Source organism: Cervus elaphus, chromosome 23 (assembly GCF_910594005.1).
Source record: "Cervus elaphus chromosome 23, mCerEla1.1, whole genome shotgun sequence".
Taxonomy (NCBI): domain Eukaryota; kingdom Metazoa; phylum Chordata; class Mammalia; order Artiodactyla; family Cervidae; genus Cervus; species Cervus elaphus.
This window is the reverse complement of record NC_057837.1, coordinates 43,887,973-43,902,562: the sequence shown is the minus strand read 5'-3', so window position 1 is coordinate 43,902,562 and position 14,590 is coordinate 43,887,973. Positions and strand designations below refer to the sequence as shown.

At 41.3% G+C, this 14,590-nt stretch overlaps 1 pseudogene; it reads right to left on the bottom strand.

Annotated features, from left to right (window-relative positions):
• Positions 1–266: 266 nt before the first annotated feature.
• LOC122681083 lies at positions 267–7,249 on the bottom strand (annotated as a pseudogene).
• Positions 7,250–14,590: the final 7,341 nt, after the last annotated feature.

Sequence of the window (14,590 nt, the reverse complement as noted above, 5' to 3'; positions counted from 1 at the left end):
AAGGCAGGCCACCAGATGCCAAGAAGAGGGCTTCCTGATCAGACCTTTGTTTTTTTCCTAGATAATAGCAGTATCTTTATTTTATTCAATTTAAGTTTTATATTCTATTGGAGTATAGTTGATTAACAATGCTGTGTTAGTTTCAGGTGTATAGCAAAGTGAGTCAGTTATATATGTATATATATTCTCCCGGGGAGGAGGAAACTGATGGCGCAGGCAGACAGCAGGATGTAGCCAGGTTTTATTTTTTATTTTTATTTTTTTTGAAAATCTGCATGCTATTTTATTTCCACTAGAAAAATATTATCTATACAAAAGTTGGTCCAGTTTCTTCTCCTTTATCTCTGCCATTCAAATTTAAATGCTTTAATTTTATTCCAGTAAAAATCACATATCTGACATAATAAAATACTTCACAAAAGCCAGGTTTTAGACCAAGGAGTAAGACAAAGAAGAGCGAGGAGACCTGAAAGTACGTGCAAAGGATGTCAACGTGTTGATCGATTCTGGAATTCAGGAAGAATACGGACTGAGGGGCATGGAGCAACAAGGGTATGAGGGCTTGAAGTAAAGAGAGGTTTTCCATCCGCTTCCCTAGAAGAAGAAGCAACAGAGGATTCTGCCCTTTGTGGACTAGAATAAATGGAATTCCCTCCCTACCCTGCTCTTACAGCGTCTACAGTGGAACTAGCTACTTACTCGCCATGGTCAAAATAGCGTATGTTTCTATTTAGGCCATCCAGACATTCCATGTCCTCTGGGGTCAACTGGAATTCAAAAACCTATCAGAAATGTGAGACGACCAATTCAGTTTCCCAGAGGCAAGTACTGCCACCCACCTCTACACGTCCCCTGCATGCAGATACAGACACACATTTATGTAGGAATTTGTGTAGTTTTCATGAACCTGGGGTTCATCCCTGGCAAAAGTCACAGAAATTTGTCCATTCAGAGAGTTGAGGTTGGTGATTCAAGTCACCCTCAGAGACTTTGGGTGACTGTGGTGATAGCCAAGGAATTGTAGAGATTTCTGAGCCCAGATCTCATCTCCACAAACTCCTTCATTTTTTTCAGCTGAAGAAATCAAGAGATGATTTATTCACGGCCATACTGTGGAGTAAAAACGAGGGTTGAGACTTAAACTTGACTCAAACCCTCTGTAGACTGTTCTTTCCAAACACTGTGCTTCCTGTCTTGTAGGTTTGGAGGACAGGAGAGTTAAATACAGCAAATATACGCATAGAGAACTTAGGGAGATAAACTCTACCCAAATATACATTGGGAACCTCCCAAACAACCCATCCCAGGGGACAGACAATGTGTCTCTGTCAGCCTCTTTCTGCCCACAATCCTACAGGTACCTGGAAGTTCTCCTTGATCCTCTTCTCACTGAAGCTCTTGGCCAGAGCCACCACACCCCGCTGCAGCTGGTAGCGCAGGGCTACCTGGGCTGGAGTTCGCCGGTGTTTTCAGCAATGGCATTGAGTACCGGATCCTGCAAGAGAACCAGGTTTTGTTTTTTCACCCTGGGAAGGAGACAGAGATGCTCTGTTTCTGAAGTTGCACATCCTTTCTACCTGGGTTAGTTTAATCAGGCTAGGGGTGGTTAATCCGCTGGAATCTTCCTCATGACACTCTGGCTGTCTCAATAGCTCCTTTGCCTTTTTTGGTAAAGTCAAAGAAGAAAGACAAGAGAAAGTGAGGTGAGAAGTGAAAATCAGGTTTGTTTTTTTTTTCTTCATCTTTTAAACATTTTTTAGAAACTTAGCAAAATATGGAATAAGTCAAGAAGGCAAAACTGTTGTTCCACGTCAGACCCAATGACCACCATTGTAACAAATAGTCAAGAATTTTATAAGAATTTGTTATTTCAAAAGATGCACTTGACTGTCTCTGTTTTGTACTAAAGTGCTAAAAGGTACACATCTATATTCCTCTTCAAGAGATTAAGAAATTAAAACTTACAGAATTTGTTATTTGTCTCATATCAGTCAACTACTAAGTGTCAGAATCATGACTTGGAAACTTTGTTAGTCTTTAAAGCCAAAACTTTTGAATTGGATGAACATTTTAATTAGTAATAATAATTTGTGCTTCCCAGGTGGCATTAGTGGTAAAGAATCCACCTGCCAATGCAGGAGACATAAGAGATGCAGGTTCGATCCCTGGGTCAGCAAGATCCCCTGGAAGAGGAAATAGCAACCCACTCCAGTATTTTTGCCTGGAGAATCCCACGGACAGATGAGCCTGCTGGGCCATAGTCTATAGAGTCGCAAAGAATCAGACACAACTGAAGTGACTTAGCACTCATGCAATAATTGCTTTTTATTCAATAATACTTTATTGAGTCCTCAAAATGTAGGCTAGGTAAAGGGTTTGTAAAGATGGATCATTCCTGCTAACTATCTTTAATTTCCCCCAGACAGTTGAGAGATGGCTCCAGAAGACACAGCATCTAGAATCAGAATACCTTTATAGAAATCATTACTATTTCTTCCTTAAGTCAGACCCCAAGGGAGAGTAGGCAACGAGGAGAATGTCCTTGGACTTGCAGAACTCTAGCAGTTTGCTCTGGTTGAGGTAAGGGTGACATTCCACCTGCAAATTGCCAAGCAGAAGTACTAGCGTGTGGGGTCAGCAGGATCACCATCCCCAAATGTACAAGGAACACACAGAGCTATATTCACAGTGTCGGAATTATTTAGAAATACCAGCAACAAGGGCCAGCACATGACCGTCATCCACAGCTGTGACCATGGTGCATAAGACCTAACAGTTTCCTGCCTAAAAATGCCTTGTGCTTTATCTATTCATCCTTCCTTCCCTCTCCAAGAAAGAACCCTTAGCAGCCAATTTTCTTTCCTTTCTCAAATCGGTAATCTCCAAAGTGGAGGTAAATCTCCCAAAGGACAAAAAAATAAACATTTTTAGAACTTCTGTTTTTATTTTTATCTACAAGGAATAAAACACTAAGCCTTACTAATATCTAATATATGGATTGCCTTTAGACATGAGATGTCTAGAAGGAGATGAGATCATGTAGAAATGTAGGTCCTCTGCCAGGAAGAAGTGATGCCAGTTATTAATATTTTTACACTCATGGTTTCCTTCCCTATTCTCCAAGATAAGGAAGTGTATGTGTTGCTCATTAATGTGAGTTTATCTTAACAAATAGACTACTAACTTTTTTTAACTTTTAATTTTTTATGGGAGTAAAAGCTTCATTACATACTTTTACCATTTTACCCATTTTTAAGTCTACAGTTCAAAGGCATTAAGTACATTCATATCATTTGGGAGTGATTTCATACTGTGTACCCACTATATTTAAAATGAATAAGCAACAAGTAATTATTCTGTGGCATAGGGAAATCTTTTCGACATTATGTAGCAACTTAATTGGGAAAAACATCAGCAAGGACTGATGCTGAAGCTGAAGCTTCAATACTTTGGCCACCTGATGTGAAGAACTGACTCGTTGGAAAAGACCCTGATGCTGGGAAAGATTGTGAGCAGGAGGAAAAGGGGGTGACAGAGGATGAGATGGTTGGATGGCATCACAGACTCAATGAGCATGATTTTGAGGAAACTCCAGGAGATAGCGAAGGACAAGGAAGTTGGGTGTGTTGCAGTCCATGGGGTCACAAAGAGTCAGGCATGACTGAGCCACTGAAAAACAACAACAGTTGATAAAATAATCCTAAATGGACTAGATACATGTATATGTGTAACTGAATCACTTTGCTGTACTCCTGAAACAAACACAGCATTTTTCATTGACTGTTCTCCAAGATAAAATAAAAACTTCAAAAAAGAATCCCAGTGGTTATCTCATGACAAAGAACTCAAAAGAGCCATTAAAAGATGAATTACCCATTCTCTCTGATGCATGAGTGTCCCAATATTTCTGACCTTTTATGAGAAGGGTCAATCATTTGCTAGCTCTGAATTTCTAGGGCCAACTACCGTAACACCTAGTAGATTATACTTCAATCTGACTCCTAGATGTTTCTTGTAAAATGACATGGGAACAGAAACAAATAAAAGAAATAAAAATAAATGGACATCATCTTTAGCAATATCTTCAGTAACTTAAAATACACTCTGTTCTCTTGGAGCAGCTGATGTCCCAAGGTCAGTGGAAAAGAGGGAAGTGCCATTTGGTGACTTTGTTCAAATGAGGGAAGAGTAAGCTAGTGAGGAGGGAGAAGAGATCGGGGGCAGATTGATGAGGGGATTACCTGGTTGCAGACGGGCTTATACTTGAGCCCCGGCTTATTCAGGATCTTCTCCAGCTGCTTGTGGTTAAAGTTGGACACCCTGATGGACTTGGTCAGCCCTGCGTCCTTACACGTCTCTGGGGCCTGGGGTGGGGGGATGATGAGGGGTAACTGGCTAGAGAAGCATACTAAATGATAGCATGAGTGGAGCTGGGTGAGGGAGAATACAAGATGCAGATTGCAATAAATAAGACAGGAGTTGGCCAATAGGAGGATGATGAGAAATAAGAGAATGAGAACTATTTTTAAAAATAGTTTTTTAATTGGCTAAGAAGATAGAAAAAGAAAAGGATGAAAGCAGCCCAGGCAGGGTTAAGAGAACCAGTAATGATCTTTAGCTGATCACCTAGAAAAATCTGGTAAAACACTAGCAGAACAAGTGCTGGGAGAAAGGAGCTTGAGCCAGGCACAGCCTGGGAAACAGGAAGCTGCCATGCTCGCCTCCCAGACCACTGGCTTCCTATTTTCTCTTTGACCTCCTTTCCTATGATTGACATCAAACTCATTGGGCTCCGGCCCCACCAGTTCCTTGATGTTTTTTGAGCATGGTGAGCTTTCTCCTGGGCTTCCCAGGTGGCGTTAGTAGTAAAGTAAAGTAGTAAACCTGCCAATGCAAGACATGCAAGAGAACTGGGTTCGATCCCTGGGTTAGGAAGATCCCCTGGAGAAGGGCACAGCAACCCACTTCAGGATTCTTGCCTGGAGAATCCCATGACAGAGGAGCTTGGCAGGCTACAGTCCATAGGGTCACAGAGTCGGATACGACTGAAGTGACTTAGCACGCACACACAGACTTTCTCCTACCTTAAAATCTTTGCTTTGATTTTCTTTATGCCTACATCAGTCTTCCTCCAGATGATTGCTTAATAAATTTCATCTCCTGAAAGTCTTTGGTCAAATGCCACCTTCTCAAAGAGGACTGCAATGTCCCTTCTGTTTTTCTTTTTCTAAACAAATTATTCAATTTATTTATTGGCTGTGCCAGTTCTTAGTTGTAGCATGTGGGATCTTTGGCAATGGCATGCGAACTCTTGGCTTCCCTGGTGGCTCAGATCATAAAGAATATGCCAGCTATGCAGAAGACCCAGGTTCAATTCCTGGGTCAGGAAGATTCCCCTGGAGAAAGGAATGGCAACCTACTCTGGTATTCTTGGGGCTTCCCTACTGTCTAAGATGGTAATGAATCTGCCTGAAATGTGGGAGACCCAGGTTCCATGCCTGGGTTGGATAAATCCCCTGGAGAAAGGGAATGGCTATCCATTTCAGGGTTCTTGCCTGGAGAATTCCATGGACAGAGGAGCCTGGAGGGCTATAGTCCATGGAGTTGCAAAGAGTCAGACATGACTGAGAAACTAATACTTCCTGTGAATTCTTAATTGCAGCATGCAGGATCTAGTTCCCTGATGAGATTGAACCTAGGGTCCCTGCATTGGGAGCACTGTCCCATGTCCATTCTGTTTTTAATTGCCTATCTGTGCCCCCAAACAATCCTGGCATTCTTGGTTTCCTGAATCAGCTTCACTTTCCTATAACACTGCATCCCTCCCCTGCCCAGTAGAATCTACCACACTATGGGGCCAGAGATCTTAGTCTTGTCCACAGGTATAGCCTGAGTACATGGAAGTACCCAGGGCTAAGTACATCACAGGCACTCAGTAACTACTTACTAAATCTACACAGATGGAATGTGAAACTGAGATACAGGGACATTCATGGCCTTGTCCACGTCTACACAAGGGGCAGAATTGGACCCCGTCCACCTCTCCCCAGTTCCTTGTGAGTGCTCTCTTCCTCAATGTGCAAAGACATGGCCTCTTTGGAGCTGCACTCACCTCCCACGTGGTACAGAGATCCATTGTGTCAAAGGCGATGTTTCCATGGGTGTCCTCTGGGATTGGGTCCTCCCCAGGCTGGAACATAGGAAAGAAGAAGAGGTTATATCAGGCTGTGTCTGGCTTCAGTCAAGCTGTTTGGAGCCTTTAGACCTTGAGACTAATGAAACAATCTAGCCTTATTCTTGAAAGGAAGAGGGAAATGTATTACCTTGAAAAGTACACTTCTAGAAATGTTTTTAACCCCTGAAGATTTAATAAATATTGCTTGTGTAAGGACAACTTGAGATACCCAAGACCCCATCATAGTGAGAGCTCAGAGTGGTGCCATGGCCAAATGGGCTCCTTGGTCCCGATCCTTGTGGGATAAGACTCTTCCGTCCCTGCTCTCCACCTGGAGGTGGTCGTATGAGAAAGGGACTTGTTAGCATCTCAGGGCTGAGTCTCATCCTCATTACATGTTCTGTGCCTTCCCTGGCTTCCACATCAGGATGTTCCCCAGACACAGTGGGCACGAGGTCGAAATTCAAGAGCACAGGGGCTAGAAAATTTAGACATTTGTCCACAAGATCGAGGCAAAGACATTGAAAGCAATAAACCCATCCAATACTTTGGGCACCAGATGCAAAAAGCCGACTCATTGGAAAAGACCCTGATCCTGGGAAAGATTGAGGGCAAGAGGAGAAGGGGATGATGAAGGATGAGATAGTTGGGTGACATCACTGACTCAGTGGACATGAGCTTGAGCAAACTCCGGGAGACAGTGAAGGACAGGGAAGCCTGGCGTGCTGCTGTCCATGGGGTCACAAAGAGTTGGACGTGACTCAGCAACTGAACAATAACTAACCCTTCATTCTGGGACTGGAACAGTGAGCTGGAATGGGGGATAAGGACAGAAAAAAAAAAAAAAAAAACAAAGAGAATGTCAAGTATTACGTATGATTCGTCCCACTTTCACAAACTATGTCTTTTTATTTCACTCCTAATGACATTAATAACCAAAGTAAAATAACTCTCACTAACCTTCAGAGCTGTTGGGGAATGAATAAGATAAAGATCCACATAGCTCAGTTGAAGTTTTCTCAGTGAGCTTTCCAGGCAGGTTTGGACCAATTCTGGCATAGTTAATAAAGCAGAAGTAGATGTTTTTCTGGAACTCTCTTGCTTTTTTAATGATTCAACAGATGTTGGCAATTTGATCTCTGGTTCGTCTGTCTTTTCTAAATCCAGCTTGAACATCTGGAAGTTTATGGTTCATGTACTGCTGAAGCCTGGCTTGGAGAATTTTGAGCATTACTTTGCTAGCATGTGAGATGAGTGCAATTGTATGGTACTGTGAACATTCTTTGGCATTGCCTTTCTTTGGGATTGGAATGAGAACTGACCTTTTCCAGTCCTGTGGCCACTTTGCTGTTTTAGAAACAGCAAGATTTGAGTTTTCCAAATTTGCTGGCATATTGAGTGCAGCACTTTCACAGCATCATGTTTCAGCATTTGAAATAGCTCAACTGGAATTCCATCACCTCCACTAGCTTTGTTCTCAGTGATGCTTCCTAAGGCCCACTTGACTTCACATTCCAGGATGTCTGGCTCTAGGTGTGTGATCACACCATCGTGGTTATCTGGGTCATGAAGATCTTTTTTGTATAGTTCTTCTGTGTATTCTTGCCACCTCTTCTTAATATCTCCTGTTTCTGTTAGGTCTATACCATTTCTGTCCTTTATTGAGCTCATCTTTGCGTGAAATGTTCCCTTGGTATCTCTAATTTTCTTGAAGAGATCACTAGATCACCTGAAACTAACACATTTTAAATCAACTATACCCCAATTCCATGAATAGAGGTGCCTTGTGAGCTAGAGTTTGTGGGGTCAAAAATAGTCAGACGTGACTGAGCGACTGAAGAGCAGATACACCAATAAAATTTTTTTAAAACACTGAAAGTTATGCAAACTGTAGTCCACAAGTGAATTATTGGTGTTAGTTTCACACTGAGAAAGGGAGACTCCATGACATGAGAGAATTACTTTTTCCATCTAAAGATTTTGGTGTTTACCTATAAGTGGATGATATCTAGGATATATTCAAACTTGACCATGAAAAATTTTGGTAAGGTAGAACCAAATCTTTTACTTTTGGGGGAAGTAAAAGCTAAGACAGTTGCCCAGTAGACCCTGGGAAGGCATTTATGTGCCCAGCTGCCAGTGACTTTTGTGTGCAAACTTACATGTCGGTGCTGATTGGCAGTACACTCTTTTTAAGACTCTAAGTACAATTAAAGTCACACAGCAAACTATGTATTACAATCAAAGAGGAAATAGTCAAGCGCAGTTTTAAATATTAGAGAGAGTAAATAAAAGCATCTATGGTGTTGCACATGGCAAACACCAGCCCTTCTCAGACTGTGAGAACCGCTATGAGCCTGTCTTTCAGGAACAGGTCTGAATCTGATCTGGAAAAGGAGAGTTTACCCAGACACTATATTCTGTTGGAGAGTACTGACTATTCTAATATGGATACAATCAGGCTATCATTTGCAGAGTTAAAACTAGGGATACTGGGCTTCCCTGGTGGCTCAGTGGTAAAGAATCTGCCTGCCAATGCAGGAGACATGAATTCAATCCCTGATCTGGGAAGATTCCACATGCCATGAAGCAACAAAGCCTGAGGACCACAACTACTGAGCCTGTGCTTTAGTGCCTGGGAGCCACAACTACTAAAGACCAAGTGTCCTAAAGCCCATGCTCTGCAGCAAGAGAAGTTACCACAATGAGAAGTCCAGGCGCCACAACTAGAGAGTAGCCCCCACTTGATGCAACTAGAGAAAAGCCCTAGCAGCAACAAAGACACAACGAAGATAAAACTTAATTAAGAAAAGAAAGAAAACCTACAGATATCATGCTATGAATAAAGGGAATAAACAATGAGAAAAATGTTACTTCATTGGTTAACTTTTCACTCCTGACTACTAAGGGAGCAAGTCCTCTGAAAAGCCTTCACACATTGATTTTTCTCTTTCCTCTGTATTTTCAACAATGTGCTGTGTGTGGTAGGTGGGGGTATAGGGCTGCTGGATTCACCAAGACTCTGAGAAAATAAATGGAAGAATCAGTAACTCAACCCACATTGTATTTGCAAAAAGACTTTCTCCAAAACACATTTTAAAAACACTTTCAAAAGTCAGTGACAAAGAAAGAATTTTAAAGGCTGCCAGGGAACAACGGATGACACCTTCCAAGGAACCTCCATTAGACTATCAGCAGATTTCTCAACAGAAACTTAATGCCCGGGGAGGAGGGTAGAAGGATGGAAGTATCATTTTCAAGATACTAAAAGATAAAAGCTGTCAGTCAAGAATACCCTACCTAGCAAAATTATCATTCAGATATAAAGGCAAAATAAGGGTTTTTCTCAGACAAACAAAAGTTGAGGAAGTTCATCAAGTTTCATTAACTTTTCCTGCATTACATAAAATGTCAAAAGGACCTCTTCTATTAGAAACAAAAGGCAAAACTTTGAGTAGATAATGACAGACATAATCAGGAAGTTAAAGATTTATATCAAAGTAGGTTTTCAAAAAAAACATTTTATTATAGAGACTTCCCTGGGAGTCCACTGGTTAAGACTCCAATGTAGGAGGTGCAAGTTTGATCCCTGGTCCGGAAACTAAGGTCTCACATGCTGCCATGGGGTGCAGCCAAATAAATAAATAAATAGATAAAAACACTTTATTATAGCATAAATGTTAAAAGGAGAAGTATTAGATTTCCTCATTTGCCTCCGTTATTAATTTTAGAAGCAACCCTGTGACTGCTTGTCATGGGGTTGATGGTAACTCTTGTGGTTCCAGATCTTAGGTTAAGGTTCAGGATTATTCAGTCTGAATGTCAGGTTTCTTAACATCAGTTCCAAACAGGCCAATATTACTATGACCTTTTAGTATTTTGCTGGGAGAATCTTAGCTGAATTTCTGAATGAATCCCATGGTTTTTCAAATCCATAGTATTTGGCACTGCAATTTCCATGGGTCCTTGTTGACAAAAACTATTTTTGGTGACTTTGATTCCAAAGAATAAAATATAGAAATTATTTTTGAACTAGGAATTTTGTCCTAGTTGGTTGACTTCTACAACTATAAGGCTCTTCTTTCAGTCTGCCTCACGCATGGGTGACATTCAGAGACTGTACCATCTTAGATTTTATCTCTGAACCTTGCTACAGTCCAGTGAATATCTGTTCTTTATCTTTGTGGTACTATAGGTCAGCATGGATTAAAGTAGTTACTTCGCCGTGTGAGTTATGAAAGAATCTGGCACCTCCAACTGCTGTTTAGGCAGAAAATGACTAGATGAGGAAAGTGAAAGTTGCTCAATCATGTCCAACTCTTTGTGGCCCCGAATTCTCCAGGCCAGCATTCTGGAGTGGGTAGCCTTTCCCTTCTCCAGGGGATCTTCCCAACCCAGGGATCAAATCCAGGTCTTCCACACTGCAGGTGGATTCTTTACCAGCTGAGCCACAAGGGAAGCCCAAGAATACTGGAGTGGGTAGCCTATCCCTTCTCCAGCCTATCCCTTCTCTTCTAGATGAGGAGAACTGCCACAAATTTGTAGAGGTAGGCAAGTCAGTTTACAGACATGGAAGGTCCTTTGAAGTCAAATTCCACTTTCCTTAGGAGGGAAATACCCCTTTGAAAACCAGTTTATCCAAAACTATTCCACACAGTTTCATGTGGATCACCTGGAAGTCTGCTAACCTGCTTTGTTAAGACATAGGTGATGACCACAAAATAGCCTATTTGCCATTCTAGCTCACCTCCATAGATCTGAAAACTATTAGAAACACTGACAATTTGAGTGTTGAATTCTTTAACAGTGGTGTCATGAGATAATCACAAAATCTGATTCTTAGCAGACCCTCAAAAGAGTTCTTTAAAAAGCTAAAAGAAATAAACTGTTAGAGGGTTCAACAGAGTGGTATAACAAAAGGTGTGCTGGGCCCATAACACAGAAGTTGATGGATCAAAACCACCCTCTGCTCTCTGTTGAGGGCTTCCCTGGCGGTTCAGACAGTAAAAAAATCTGTCTGCAATGCAGGAGACCTGGGTTTGATCCCTGGGTCAGAAGATTCCCTGGAGAAGGGAATGGCAACCCACTCCAGTATTCTTACCTGGAGAATCCCATGGACAGAGGAGCTGGGAGGGTTACAGTCCTTGGGGTGGCAAAGAGTCGGACCCCTGAGCAACTAACACTTTTGCTTTCAAACTGTTTGAAGGAATAAAAATTGGACCCTACATTGTTTATCTTAACACTAGACTATTTTTAGAGCAGTTGTTGGATTGACAGGGAAATCCTTCCTCTCCTCCCCTTCCCCCACAGCACTTTGCCCTATTATTAGCATTTTGCTTTGCTGTGCAACATTTGTTAAAACTGATGAGGTAAGATTGATACTTTACTATTAAGCAAGGACCATAGACTTCAAAACAATTCAAATTTTTAGTTGTACAGGAGCTCTGTGCATACTGAAAAATGCATATTGACATAAGAATCCACCGTTACTGTATACGTAATATAGAATAGTTTCACCACCCTGAACATTCTGTGTGCTCCAGTATCCATGTTTCCCTTTCTTTCCTCTTCTAAATCCCTGACAACATTGCTCTTTTTACTGTCTTTATATGTTGCTTTTTCCAGAATGTCATACAGTTGGAATCATAGATATAATATATGGCTTTTTAAGGTTGCTTTTTTCACATAGCAATATGCATTTAATTTTCCTCCATGGCTTTTCATATCCTGATAGTTTATTTCTTCTTCTCACTGAATAAGATTCTACTGATGGATAAAATTATGTCTCTGTATCCAATGAATCTCTATATTTATAACTTGGGTGGCTCAGTGGTAAAGAATTCGCCTGCCAAGCAGGAGACTCAGGTTCAGTCCCTGGGCCAGGAAGATTCCCTAGAGAAGGAAGTGGCAATCCATCCCATGTTCTTGCCTGGTAAATCCTGTGGACAGGGGAGCCTGGTGGGCTACAGTCAAGGAGTTGCAAAGAGTTGGACACAACTTAGTGACTAAGCAGCAATTATTAAAACTAGCATAACCATTCATGTGCAAGATTATGTGTGGACGTTAAGTTTTCAGCTTATTTGTGTAAATATCCAAAAGCACAATCGCTGGATCTCTTAGTAAGAGTATGTTTAGTTTTGTAAGAAACCCCGAACTATTGACCAGAAAGAACAATACCATTTTGCATTCCCAGGACTCATGAAGGAGAGATTCTATTGCAGCATTCAATGTTGTCACTGCTTTGAGTCTAGCCATTCTAATAGGTATGTAGGAGAACCTAATAGTTTTGTGTTTTTTTTTTTTTTTTTAGTTTGCAAGTCCAAATGACAAATGACATTGAATATTTTTCATATGCATATTTGCCAGCTGAGTATCCTCTTTGGTAAAGTGTCCATGAATATTTCTTTTTGTATTTCCAGAGGATAAAAGTGAGACTCAAAAATTAAGGACCAGTCCCTGGTCATACAACTGCACACTCTAAAGTCACAATGGACAGAAAACTTTCTGGCTTCCAGTATAGAGACTTGTTCACTAGCCCCTCTTAAATACAAGCACTGAAGTTATATTTCCATTAAAATACAGTAACAAGGATCAAGAACTGAGACCTTGCCCTGTAAAATTGCAGCTTATTCCTACAAATGATAATATATTTTCTACTCAAGATAAGTTTCCAAGCAGTAACAAGAGTATGAGGCAAAACTCAGGTGCAGTGCTTCTCATCCAGCACTCAGCAGTAAAGGAAAGTTACATGGCTCAAAATAGCCTGGTTAAAACTCCCCTCCAGGTCCTCCCCCCCATTCTAGGCAAAACAAAGAACTCTCTCACCTGAAGGAAAAAAAATGGACTTTAAGGTTGATTACGCCCAACTCCCAGCCCATCCAGCCTCTGGTCGATCTCCAGAATTCCATGCCCAGACATTTAAGAGATAACTAGTCTGAACAACCTTGGAGAAGAACAGGCCCCCTTAAGACAGTAGCTTCCACATATATGCCTATATATACTTACTCTTTTCTTGTGTTAGGGCAGCAGCTCACTAATCTGACTGCTGCCCCTTCTCCCCTCATTAAAGGTGATCTGTTCCTGTAAAGTTCCAGTCTGGTTCTTTTTCCGAACCTCACCTTCTCTAACTCCCTTACCCTACAAGCAGATACCCCATAGGTGCACAGCAGTTCTCTCCTATCATTTTCCGTCACCTCATCATCAGAACCTTGTAGCTCAACTGTTTGTCTGGGTCATGTCTTCTTGGAAGTAGGCAATATTTCTTGAATTGATGAAATATTCCGGGAAACCACTCCCATTACAATCAACCTCAAAACAAAGAGGCTGACAGCCAGTGTTCTAGACAGCCGCGTTTTACCTCTTCTGCCAAGCTAAGAAAGAGATGGAAACTGGAGAGGATCCCAGAGTAATCTGTAGGTGACTGCATGATCTCAGGCCATGATCCAGAGTGAAGACTGAAAGTTTTCTCCCTTGTCACAAGGAATGTTTCTAGACTGATTAGAAAAACCAAGGGAGCCCTCCAGAGTCATCAAAACTCAATGACTTGACAACCCACGTCGGTTTCCATTCACAGTCTGTCTAGTCTCTTTTGAATCCTCAACCCCAAACCACTTATTGTTACTTTCTTAAGTGCACAGATGCCAGATTCCATACAGGAGAGAAGTGATGGTCATTAAGTTCCAGACACTGGCATTTGCATCCACTACCTGTTGCTCCATAGACTACACAGGCTGCTTTCTTTTTCTTCTGCCTTCTTGGGTCATCAATAACAGGAAGGTAACACCCCAACCGCAATGACCGATTATTAGGAAACAAGCTGTAGGAAAAGCAATGTTAAGGCAGTGCCCACGGAGTCAGAACAGAATTGAAGCCAGGTAGCATGTACCTGAGTAAATTATTGTGTAGTAATAAAGATCATTAATTTCTTGCAAAACTTAAACTCATGTTTAATGAGTAGATATATAAATTCTAGATACATGTACCTTACTGCAAATTATTATAAGACAATGTCCAGCAATTAATCATGTGTTAGACTAGAAACCTCAACATACAAGTTGCTTTCTTATTTTTCCAATGATGAAGCCCCTTCTTGACCAAACATTATTTGAAACAGTTAGTTATCTCACACTACAATACACACACACACACACACACACACACACACACACAATGTTTATTTAGTTAAATTTTTATTTTATAATGGAGTATAGCCAATTAACAATGTGATAATTTCAGGTGAACAGTGAAGGGACTCAGCCATACATATATGTGTCCATTCTCCTGCAAACTCCCCTCCCATCCAGGCTGCCACATAACATTGAGCAGAGTTGCCTGTGCTACGGAGGATCTTGTTTGTTATCCTTTTAAAATATAGCAGAGTGTACATGTCAATCCCAAACTCCCTGACTATCCCTC